This window comes from Mastomys coucha, unplaced genomic scaffold, assembly GCF_008632895.1.
Source record: "Mastomys coucha isolate ucsf_1 unplaced genomic scaffold, UCSF_Mcou_1 pScaffold15, whole genome shotgun sequence".
Lineage (NCBI taxonomy): Eukaryota > Metazoa > Chordata > Mammalia > Rodentia > Muridae > Mastomys > Mastomys coucha.
Genome location: NW_022196897.1, coordinates 57,677,763 through 57,689,330, shown reverse-complemented (window position 1 = coordinate 57,689,330; position 11,568 = coordinate 57,677,763).

Below are 11,568 nucleotides of genomic sequence, written 5' to 3'. Positions count from 1 at the left end.
ATTTTTGTGCCTACTTTTCCATCAGTAATTTCGTATCCTTTTTCTTAAAGAGCATTCTTTAAATCAGTTACGTTTTAAATAGCACAAACCCTGGATGAGCCAGTGAGCACTAGCCTTTATTGGTTTCCCTAACCTGCCTGCAACTTTGCAAACAGTCGTTTTATTAAAACTACCCGATTTCACAGTTTCAGCATGCCATCTGTTGCCAGGACCCTGACGAATGCCACAGGATTCGTCTGAGTCACAATCCCAGCTCATAACTTAGACAACATGGTCCTTTGTATGTGCAAAGAAATCCATAATAGTGGAAAGGGTGTGTGCTACATATGTATGCCGTACATATTTCCATCTAGAATATTTGCTATGTATATGGCATGCATATTTAAAGAACTGTTAACACTGCTCCCTGGAGGAGACTGGGAGACAGAGAACAGAGGAGGACTTTGATTCTAGTCTTCTCTCTCTATTGTGATTTTCCATGTTTATGCATTCAATTCTCAAATCAAATTTTCATTTCACTTTTTCTCAAAAATATTCTCTAGGTACTGTTTTGTTTTGTTTTTTCTGAGGATGGCTAAAATTTAAGCAGGAATGTTCACTTATGGTTGATCAGTATGGTTTATTTTGTTTATTTTTAATCTAATTTACTTCTGTTTTAGCAGTACTAGGGATCAAACCCAGGTCCTCATGCATGGTTGGCAAGTGTTCTGCCACTGAGCTACACCCCCCAGCCTTTTGTTCTTTTTAGGCAGTCCCAATATTTCTCAGGCAGGATTCTCCCGCCTCTGCCCTCAGGCAGTTGGGAGTATATTCATGCAGCATTGCATCAGCAATATGGCTTATTTTAATGTTCTTTAGTGTCAAGGCTCAAAAAATACATGGAGACCAGGCATGGCCCTGCCATAAGTTACACCATGCTGAGCTGAACAGTAGTTTCAGGCTGGTCAAAGTTGCTCCATAGTGCATAAAACATTAGCTCTCAGGCTAACCCCTAATGGCTCCCTTTTATAAAGCATCAATTTGCTCCATTTTGAGTACAGACACTGAGGCAGAATGATATAAGTAAACAAGCACCATCTGTCTAGCACAAACCATAAGGCACAGACAGATAACTTATTTATGCAAATAAAATACTGCCTCCTCTGTACTGATCAAATGAAATCAGAAACACGTGTGGTGGTTTGAATAGGCATGGCCCCCACAGACTCATATATTTGAATGTTTGTCTATAGGGAGTGGTACTGTTAGGAGGTGTGGCCTTGTTGGAGTAGGTATGGCCCTTTTGGAGGGAGTGTGTCACACTATAGGGGCAGGCTTTGAGGTTATATATGTTCAAGCTATGCCCAGTATGTTATGTAGTCTCCTGCTGCCTTCAGGTCAAGATATAGAGCTCTCAGCGCCTTCTCCAGCACCATGTCTGCCTGCACACTGCCATGTTCCCTGCCGTGACAAAAACGGACTAAAACTCTGAAACTGTAAGCCAGCCTCAACTAAACGTTGTTCTCTTTAAGAGTTGCCGTAGAGCCGGGCATTGGTGGCATATGCCTTTAATCCCAGCCCTTGGGAGGCAGAGGCAGGTGGATTTCTGAGTCAGCCTGGTCTATAGAGTGAGTTCCAGGACAGCCAGGGCTATACAGAGAAACCCTGTCTCAAAAAACCAAACCAAACCAAACCAAACCAAACCAAGAGTTGCTGTATTCATTGTATTTCTTCACAGCAATAAAACCCTAAGACAACATGGAAACATGAGGGATTGAAGAGATGAGTCGGCTGCTAAGAGCGCTGACTGCTCTTGTAGAGGACCTAGGTACAACTCCCAGAAACCACATGGCAACTCATAACTCTCTGTAACTCCAGTTACAAGAATATCTGACTCTCGCTTCTGACCTCCAAGTGAACCAGGCGCACAAGTAGTACACAGACATAGATGCAGACTGTAAGACCCTGAAGAGCCTTAGCTTACAGGAGACCCCCTGAGTGAATCACATGGAGCCTGATCGATGCAAAGAACATGAGGATTTTTATTTCAGTGCACTGAGGCCATCCCTGACCCTCAGGAAAGGAGGCGACCCCACACAGCTTGTTCAGTGAGCTTTTATACAATTTTCAGGGCAGCAACTGTTAGACACAATGTGATTGGTAGAACGGTGTGACTTTTAAAACTGATTGGGAATGAGGTGGCAAGGACTTCCCTTGTCTGAAGGTGGGCAAAGGTCCACCTTGCGGAATGTGCCCCCACCCGCAGGTAGTTTCTCACCCTGTGATCTGAGGGATGTTAATTAGCCTTTCCTTTCCAGAGAGTTCCTCTACCTTCCTAAAGTTCCTGAGCTTATCTTAGTAAGGAAATTCCTGGCCTCCTGGTGTTTTTCTGAGATGTCCCTGTTTACTCAGATCTTACAGACAAACACTCATACACATTTAAAAAGAAAAAAGTACAATAAAAGCCTGGACTTTGAAGCAATCAAACATAACCAGACCAAGAATGGGTGCAACCCCCTCACCAGAGGGACAGTCCAAGTTGGACGCAGTAGCACTCACTCTTCAAATTGTCAAACACTCCAGGGCATGCCTGATCCACAGGCACCAATTCCTGACTTGGTTTCTGTCCCTGAGCTCAGACTCTGACTTCATTGCTGGAAGTGACCTGGTCAAACCCTCGTTTTTCCAGACCCAGCTCTGTGCCTTGTGTCTTGAACCTGTTCTGAAGTTGAATCCACTGGGGTTTCACCTCTCTTTTTATGTCTAATCACCTTTCTTTGAGTCTGTTTCAGATCTCTGCTCTTGACTTCAGCAAGGCCTCTTTGAACCTGTCACCTCTTTAACCCTTTTGTTGCCATTTGGTGTCTTATATACACATTGTTATGTGAAGTCTAGTGTGTGGCCTAAGAGTTTAATATCAGTAATTAGGACTATAATGATAGAGCTCATGACTGCTATGGAGCCAAATCAGTGGCACTTGGTGAACCAAAGCCAATAAAATCAGCATACATATAGATTTATTATTATTAAATGAAGTCTCATCACAGAGACCAGAACTCAACCGTCAATGTTTCTGATCTAGCTTACTCTTGACAGCATGATACCTCAAAGTATGGCACCGTGAAATCTTGAATACTTTGAAATAAAGATTGTAATCCCAGGAGCAAGGTCTTTCAGGTTACCTGCCCTCCTATTCAAGGTATGCCTTCCCTGAAGTGATCTATAAGAAACAAAATTAGGGTTAGAGAAGTGGCTCAGTGGTAACTGGCTGCTCTTGCAGAGGCTCTGGCCTTGATCTCCAGAATCCACAGATGGATGGCTCCCAACCACCTGTAACTCCAGTTGCAGGGAATCCAATGACCCCTTCTGGCCTCTGGTATCAGGTATGCATGTGGTACACAGACATGCATGCAGGCAAACCCCCAAGATTCACTCTTCCCTAAGGTGTGTCTTAGGATGAGAGACCCACCCCTGTTGGGCAAGCTATAAAATCCTGGAGTGGTCTCTGGTCCTTTTCTCCTCTCTCTTCACAAGGCAAATCCCCAAAGATTCCTGTCCTAAACCTGGACTTCACAGAAAATCCAAGAAGAATCTGAACCAGCAGCCCTCACAGGAAGAGGCAAGGAGCTCAGCCCATCAACAGTCCAGGATACAATTTTATTCAGTTGTGTTCTTCACTAATGCCCGCTCTTCGTCAGTCAGCCCCAAAGCAGACAGTCTCTGTTACTGTGTTAGTTTTGCTTTGGCTGTTGTTGACCCTTTTGAGACAGGATGCTACTCTGGAGCGCAGACTGACCTTGGACTTAACACAATCTTACAGCCTCACTCTCCAGAGTGCTTAAACTACAGGCATGTGCCACCATGCCTGGGTAGGCCTTCATTTCTGATGGCTCATGTGCTACAAACTGTTGGTTAAATTAGTCTATCTAGCTTTTCTTTGTTAATCTGTCTTGTCATAGGTTTGTGTCCCTTGTGATGGATAAGGAAAGGGACTGTGCCTTCCATTTCTACACTGACATCCAACGTTTTTTCGTGCGTGCGGAGAATTTCTGGAGTTGATGATCTGCACTAAAGAGTAAACTGACCTAATGTTAATGTTTTCAATTTATTTTTATTTTATGTGTACAGATGATTTGCCTGCATGTGTGTCTGTGCACCATGTGCACACAGTGCCTGAGGAGGCCAGCACATTATGTCCAGTTCTCTGGAATTGGAAGTGACAGAAATTATTAGACACCATGTGAGTTCTGGGAATTGAACCCAGGTCCTCTGGAAGAGCAGCCAGTGCTCTTAACCACTGAGCCATCTCTCCAGCTCCCAATGTTGCTGTCTCAGCTCCATTTCCTGTTGTTGGGATAAAACATCCTGACAAAAGCAGATTTTATGGAGAGGACTCAATTCTCTCAAAGCTCTGGGTCACTGTGCAACACTGCTGGGGGAGTCAAAGCAGGAACAGGAAGCAGCCGGTCACATCCACAGTCAGGAGCAGAGAGAATGCTTGTCTGCATGCTTGCTGGTGCTTAGTTGGCTCTCCTTCGCACCAAGCTCGGGGCCCAGCCCGTGAAATGGTGCTACTCATGTTCAGAGTAAACATTCCTGTTAGCATTCTGTCTAAACTCCACCCCACAGTTACCTGGCAACAGCCAGGTAGGCCTGGCCCACTATAAAAGGGGCTGCTTGTCCCTTTTCCTTCCCTACTTCCTCCACGTGGTCATGGCTGGCCTCTATTTCTCTATTCTCTCCCTCTCTCTGCCTTTTTCTGCCTCTACTACCCTCTTAAGTCCCCTCCCCATGCCCTGAATAAACTATTCTATACTATACCTCTGAGTAGCTGGTCCCTCAGGGGGAAGGGATGCCTTGGCACCTCCTCCCCCTATACCTCACCCAGCTGCCATAGAACATATTCTTATATGTCTTTATCTTTTTATATATAAACACATCACTCCCTACTTCTGTGAACACAGTTAAGAAGATCCCTTATGGGTATATGCACAGGCCAACCGAATCCAAACAATTGTTCATCGAGACTTTCTTCCCAGATTATTCTAGAACTGTGTCAATGTTCTACTGTGTGAAGAGACACCGTGACTGAGGCAACTCTTAGCAAAGAAAGCATTTAACTGGAACCTTGCTTACATTTTCAGAGTTAGTCCATGACCATCATGGTAGGAGTAAACAGACAAGGCATCGATCGGGGCAGAAGCTGAGGACTTTACATCCTGAACTGCAGCAGCGGATATGTGTCAGGGATCCTCAAAACCCACCCCCCCCCAAGTGGCACACCTCCAACAAGAGCACACCTCCTAATCCTTCCTAAATAATTTTATTCACTGGGGACAAAGCATTCAAACATGAGTCTGGATGGGGGGGGCGGGTATTCTCATCTAAACCATCATAGTTAGGTTGACAATTAACTACAGCAATCACTGTCGCCACCCAGCAGTGGACATAAAAGTAGTACTTTTCATTCTCTTCAGCTCCTGAAAATGTCCTCCAGGGTGTCCCATCACTGAGGATGATACAGCCATTCCAACCTGCCTTTTCTACCATGAGGGACAGAAATGAGCTAAAAAGAAGCCTTTTTTCCTTCAGCTGTTTCTGGTGTGTGTGTGTGTGTGTGTGTGTGTGTGTGTGTGTGTGTGTGTGTGGCCTCACTGAGGAGAAAAAAAATGATTAAGACAATAGCCAGATTTGATTAAACAAACAGGTCACATATCACATTATGGTCCAGCCTCCATGTGGCCTATTGGGACGGAGGCTTTGGAGCCAGAGGATGCAGCTGAGCATCTACAATGGAAACAGGGAACTAAAGGAACAGCTCACTATGCAAATGGAAGCATGCAAACATCCTTATAAATTTGAGGATGAAGAGAAGAGGCTGTCGAAGTGGAATCCACGGGCTGTTTGGAGTCCTTACTGGCTGTTTGTATCTGGCTACAGTTTACCTGCTCCCCAAATGACTCTGGAAAGCTAATAGCTCCTGGAACACACTGGCTGGCAGTACACACGATGGCTATGGGGTTCTCCCCTACACAACTCAAGTATGCAATCATGTGACTTCACCCCACCCCCCACTTTGCCCAACCAAAATACTTCCCATTCTTACCATGCCTGAGATTCTTTTAATAAGAGAAAACCTTCCATCCCACAGTTACAGATAAGGCTTGGTGCCCTAGGGGGTGGAGAGAACTGGCTTAAATACAGAGGAAGGTTGTCACAGGAAGACCCTCTGACATCTCTTTGTAAAAATTCTTTCTTCTCCTGGGAAGCCACCGAATTAACAGGCTGTGACATTGCCTATTGTTCTTAAGCAAGGCACATAATCTCTTTGTCCTTTCTCAGAAGACAGGCTTTACACGTGTGCCAAGAGACAGGAACATCTGCAAGTGCCCCGCTTGGTTTAGAAATCATGCTCTCACACTTTATATTTCTTTCTATACAGTAAAATGAAGAAACCTACCCTAGACTGGCTCAAGCTGAGAAACCCTAAAGGTCTGGGAGAGTATGTAAAAACTTAGCACCATGAGCCTGCCCCCTCCCTAAGACTTGTGAAAGAGCAATCAATCAATCATCAATCAATCAATAAGAATCAACCCTACCAGTTCCTTGGTCAAATGATTCTGAGGGCTGAAAATATCAGACTGGAAAAGAACCCAAAGACTAGACTCAGTGCATACAACACAAGATTCTTTGGAACAACAGCCATGATTGACAACTTTATTATTGTGTAATCAATACACAATAACTAATACATACTTGAAATGTATCATTTGATCTGTTTTGACATAAGAATGTAATTATAACATTGTCTCCTCAATCAAGAGGTGAAATACCCCCCTTCCTCCTACTCTCTGTAATATTTTCCCTCTTCTATCTTGCCATCTCTTGTCTACCAGAAGCCACTAAAACTACAGATTCGTTTTCATTTTCTAAATGACAAAATAAACTACTATTCCATTTTCTCTTGTTTCCATTTTTTAAGGGAAGTGTGGAGGTAACAAGGTCTTGCTATGTAGCCATGTAGCACAAGGCTGGCCTTGAAGTTATGATTTTCTTGCCTCCAGTTACCAAGTACTGGGATTACCAGTGTGTACCACCATATACAAGTGTGTACCACCACAACAAATTTAATTTTGTTCCTTTTTAGCAGCTTTCCCTAGGTCTTTGGTTTTTCGCTTCTGAATGTTGTTAGGTTAAACTATCTAAGTAAATCTGTTCTCTTTTTAACCTGTTGTCTCCCTAGGCTAGTACACTGGCTGAAACTCTGTGCTGTGTGGAGAGACCAGTAAGCACCCAGTGTGTGATATACCAGTTTGTACACCTACCCGTGGGTATGAGTAGTTTCCAGTTTGGGGCTACTACAAAAGAAGAGATTAGAGAGATTAGAAACATTCACATCCAAGTCTGGGAAGATGTGTTTTCTGTTCTCTTAGGTAAATACTTAGAAGAGAATGGCTGGGTAATAAAATGGAGTGTATAAATTTTGAAGAATCTAACACATTGCTTTCTAAAAGGGTTGTAGCCTTCATATTCCTTCCAGCCAGCAGTGCCTGGGTATTCATGTTCCTCTATCTCCTTTTTTGTACCTGGTGTGGTCAGTGTTGGTTGGTTTGTTGCTTCCTTTGTGTGGTATTGTGGGTTTAACCCAGGGTCTTGTACATGCTAAGCGAGTACTTGACATCAAGCTACATCTTTAGGATGGCCAATCTTTTTAGCTTTAACTGTCCGTTAGCTGTAGTTTTGGTTTGAAGTTCCAAACAGCTGATGGCATCAAGAATCTTCTTCTTTGCTTTGTGTATTTAAGATATTTATCTTAAATATCTCTTCGAAACTCTTGCTCATTTAAATACTTTTTATACTATTGAATTTTCAGAATTTTCAATATGTATTGACAATAACATATAAATACATTTATATTATATTTACTAAATTATATTAATGTTATGAGTCTAAAATATAAATATATATTTATATATTATATAAAATATGTGTATATATGGTGTAAATTCATTATCATATATATTCCAAAAATCCTTATTCCAAAACAGAAATGATAAATTACATTTGGGATTTTTTTTTCCTCCTGGTTTTCTGTTTTCTATTTCATTTCCTGTCTGATCTCTATCACTTCTTTTCTCTGCTTACTTTGGGTTTCATTCTCATTTAATCTTTTTCATTCTCTCTCTCTTTCTCTCCCTCTGCTGTATGTGTGTGTTCATGTATACTTTTTATTTAACTATTGTTTGTTCACAGAATCTTGCTTGAGTGTCTGTTCTATCTTCTGCTACTATAATAAAATACTCTGAGTGAACTTTAATGGGGAAAGGAGTTTATTTGGCTTAGAATTTGAGGCTATAGTTCATAATTGCAGGGACATCCCATGGCAGGAGCTTAAGACAGTGGTCATAGATCATCTCCACAGTCAGGAGCGCAGAGAAAGCAAAGCCCCAGCATAGCTTGCTTGCAGCTATTTGATCTCCCCTGGCTTTCTTCACTCTTACAAAGTTCAGAGTCCAGTCTTCCCACTGCAATTAACTATCAAGATAATCCCCCAGACAGGCCCACAGGCCAATCTGATTTAGATAATTCCTCAGCAAGATTCTTTCCCCAACTGTGGTGGCTCACTTCTTTAAGCCCAGAACTTGGAAGGCAGAGGTTGATGAATCTCTGTGAATTAGAGGCCAGCCTCATCTACAAGGCAAGCCCAGGACAGCCAAGACTGTCACAGAGAGAAAGCCTTTTCTCCAACTCAAGTGGGGTCACAGAGATCCAGGAGCCTCCTACAGGGGTCTGACCTAGGTCCTCTGTGTATATGTTATAGTTATATAGCTTGCGGGACTCCTAACAGTAGGAGCGGGAACTGTCTCTGAATCTCTTGCCTGCCTTTGGGACCCTTTTCCTCTTACTGGGTTGCCTTATCCAGCTCTGCTGTCAGAATATGTGCCTGGTCTTATTGTGGCTTGTTATGCCGTATTTAGTTGATGTCCCTGGAAGACCTGTTCTTTTCTGAGGGGAGGTGAAGTGGGGATGGATCCAGGGTAAAGGGGAGGAGAGAGGAGAGAGGAGAGACTAAGAAAAGAACATGGAGGAGAAACTGCAGTCGAGATGTAATGTATGAGAGAGGAATAAATAAAAAGGAAAAAAAAAACCCTCTCTCCAGGTAATTCCAGGTTGTATCAAGTTGACTTTTAAAATTTACTAGTATATGCCCAAAGCTGGCCTTGAACTCACACCCTTCCAACCTAAATCTTCTGAATGCTGAGATTACATATGTTGCACCACCATTACCAGCTAGTCTCTGATTTTTAATCATGTTTAGTCCATTTATCTTTCATATGATTATTACTATGTCCAAATTAGCCATTGTGATGGTTTGTATATGTTCATCCCAAGGAGTGACAGGATTAGAAGGTGTGACCCTGTTGGAGTACGTGTGTCATGGTGGGTGTGGGCAATAAGACCCTCATCCTAGCTGTCTGGAAGCCAGGATTCTGCTAGCAGCCTTCAGATGAAGATATAGAACTCTCAGCTCTGCCTGCAACATGCCTGCCTAGATGTGGCCATGCTCCCACCTTGATGATAATGGACTGAACCTCTGGACCTGTAAACCAGCTCCAATTACATGTTGTCCTTATAAGAGTTGCCTTGGTCATGGTGTCTGTTCACAGCAATAAAACCCTAAGACAGCCATCTTGCTGTTAGCTTTCTATTTGACCCATAGATTCTTTTTGTATTGTTTGATACAGGGTTTTATATTACAGACTAGGCTGGCCTAGAACTCAGATTGGCCTCACAATTGTGCTAACCTTCCTGTCTCAGCCTCCCAAATGCTGGGACTATAGGTATAAGCCACTATGCCCAGCCTCCATTTAACCTATATATTCCTGATTCCCTTTATTTTCTTTTGTCTCACAACTTATGATTTCATTTTTTAATTGTATGAGTGTGTTATGATTCTACTTTACTCTTCTTATTGACTTACTATGAATAACACTGCTGATTTTGTGGACATTTTAGGGCCTATAGATATAAAAATTATGCTGCTATGATAAACAAATGTAGGCTGGAGCTGAGAAAGACAGGAAAAGAGTGTGTGTGTGTGTGTGATGCGAAGAGCAGGAGCTGGAGACGTGATGGTGGGGACAGGTGAGAGATGGCTGAGCTGGACTTGCTGTCATTGTCTAGTGGAATCAGTGAGGTGGTGTATAGCAGCCTGGAGCTTATGTAGCCACAGACTCAGCCCCTGAACCTGCTTCCCAGCAGCAGGATCCCCCTGACTCTGGGCAACGATGGAGACCGGAGATGAGAAAAGTTCACCTTCTGGATTGGGCCTCCTTGAAGGACCACTGTAGTCCAAGATGCCACCGGAGGCCATATTGGAAGTCCCTGCTGCTGCCCCAGTCTGAGAACCATGTGGATGTACGCAGTCAGTGCTGCTGCCTGATACCTTATAATATCTGTCTTAGGGTTTTACTGCTGTGAAGAGACACCATGACCAAAGCAGCTCTTATAAAGGAAAGCAGTTAATTGGGGCTGGCTTACAGTTCAGCGGTTCAGTTCATGATCATGGCAGGAAGCATGGCAGTGTGCAGGTAGACATGATGCTAGAGAAGGAGTTGAGAGTTCTACCTCTTGATCCTTAAGGCAGCAGAAGGAGATTGTCTTCTTCAGGCAGCCAGGAGACTAAATTCCACACTGGGCAGAGCTTAAGCAGAGAAAAACCTCAAAGCCCACATTGATGTACTTTCTACAACAAGGCCACACCTACTCCAACAAGACCACACCTCCTAATAGAGCCACTCCCTGTGGGCCAAGCCTTCAAACAAGTGAGTCTATGGGGCCAAACCTATTCAAAGTACCACAATGTCCTCAGGCTTTGCTGTCCCAGGAGGCTATCCTGAGGTGGGTGGCATGTGTAGCCACCTCAGGCCGTGTTGAGACCTATGCCCTGTGTTACTACCCAAGCCCATGCGGATGTTTGTGGTCTGAGCTGCTGTCCGAAGCCATGTTAATGTCCTTGGGTGCTGGCCCACAGCATGGTGGCATGGGTGCATGACAGCTGACCCCAGCTCACTTTGACCACTGCTCTCTTTAGCTAATGGCTTCTGTCAAGGAAGCAGGCAGAGAAAGCTTCATCCTCCCTTGGGGGCTGGCCACTAGGAATTTGACCATGCTCCAGTGAGTGTATGAACAATCCAAAATGGACTTGGTGGGTTTTTTTTTTCTTTCCTTTTCCCCCTTTCTCTATTTTTATTTTGGGGGAGAGTGGCTGGGAAGGGAAGGCAGAATGGGGTACAGAGATGCAAAAGATTAGGAGGTAAGCACCATTGAGATGCATGATATAAGATTCCCAAGTAACCAATAAAAATCATTTTAAAAAAGTGGAAAATATTATATATACCTAGACTACACCTAGTCACATAGTATAAGAGTCTGATGAGGATGCCCTCCATTTCTTCCTCCTGGCATCAATGCTATTGTTTCCAATGTTTTACTTACACATCTTCTATAATAACACCCAGAGTACAGTGGTATTTATACTTAAACCATCAATTATCTTTTAACGTTATAAAGACTCTGAGATTTTAA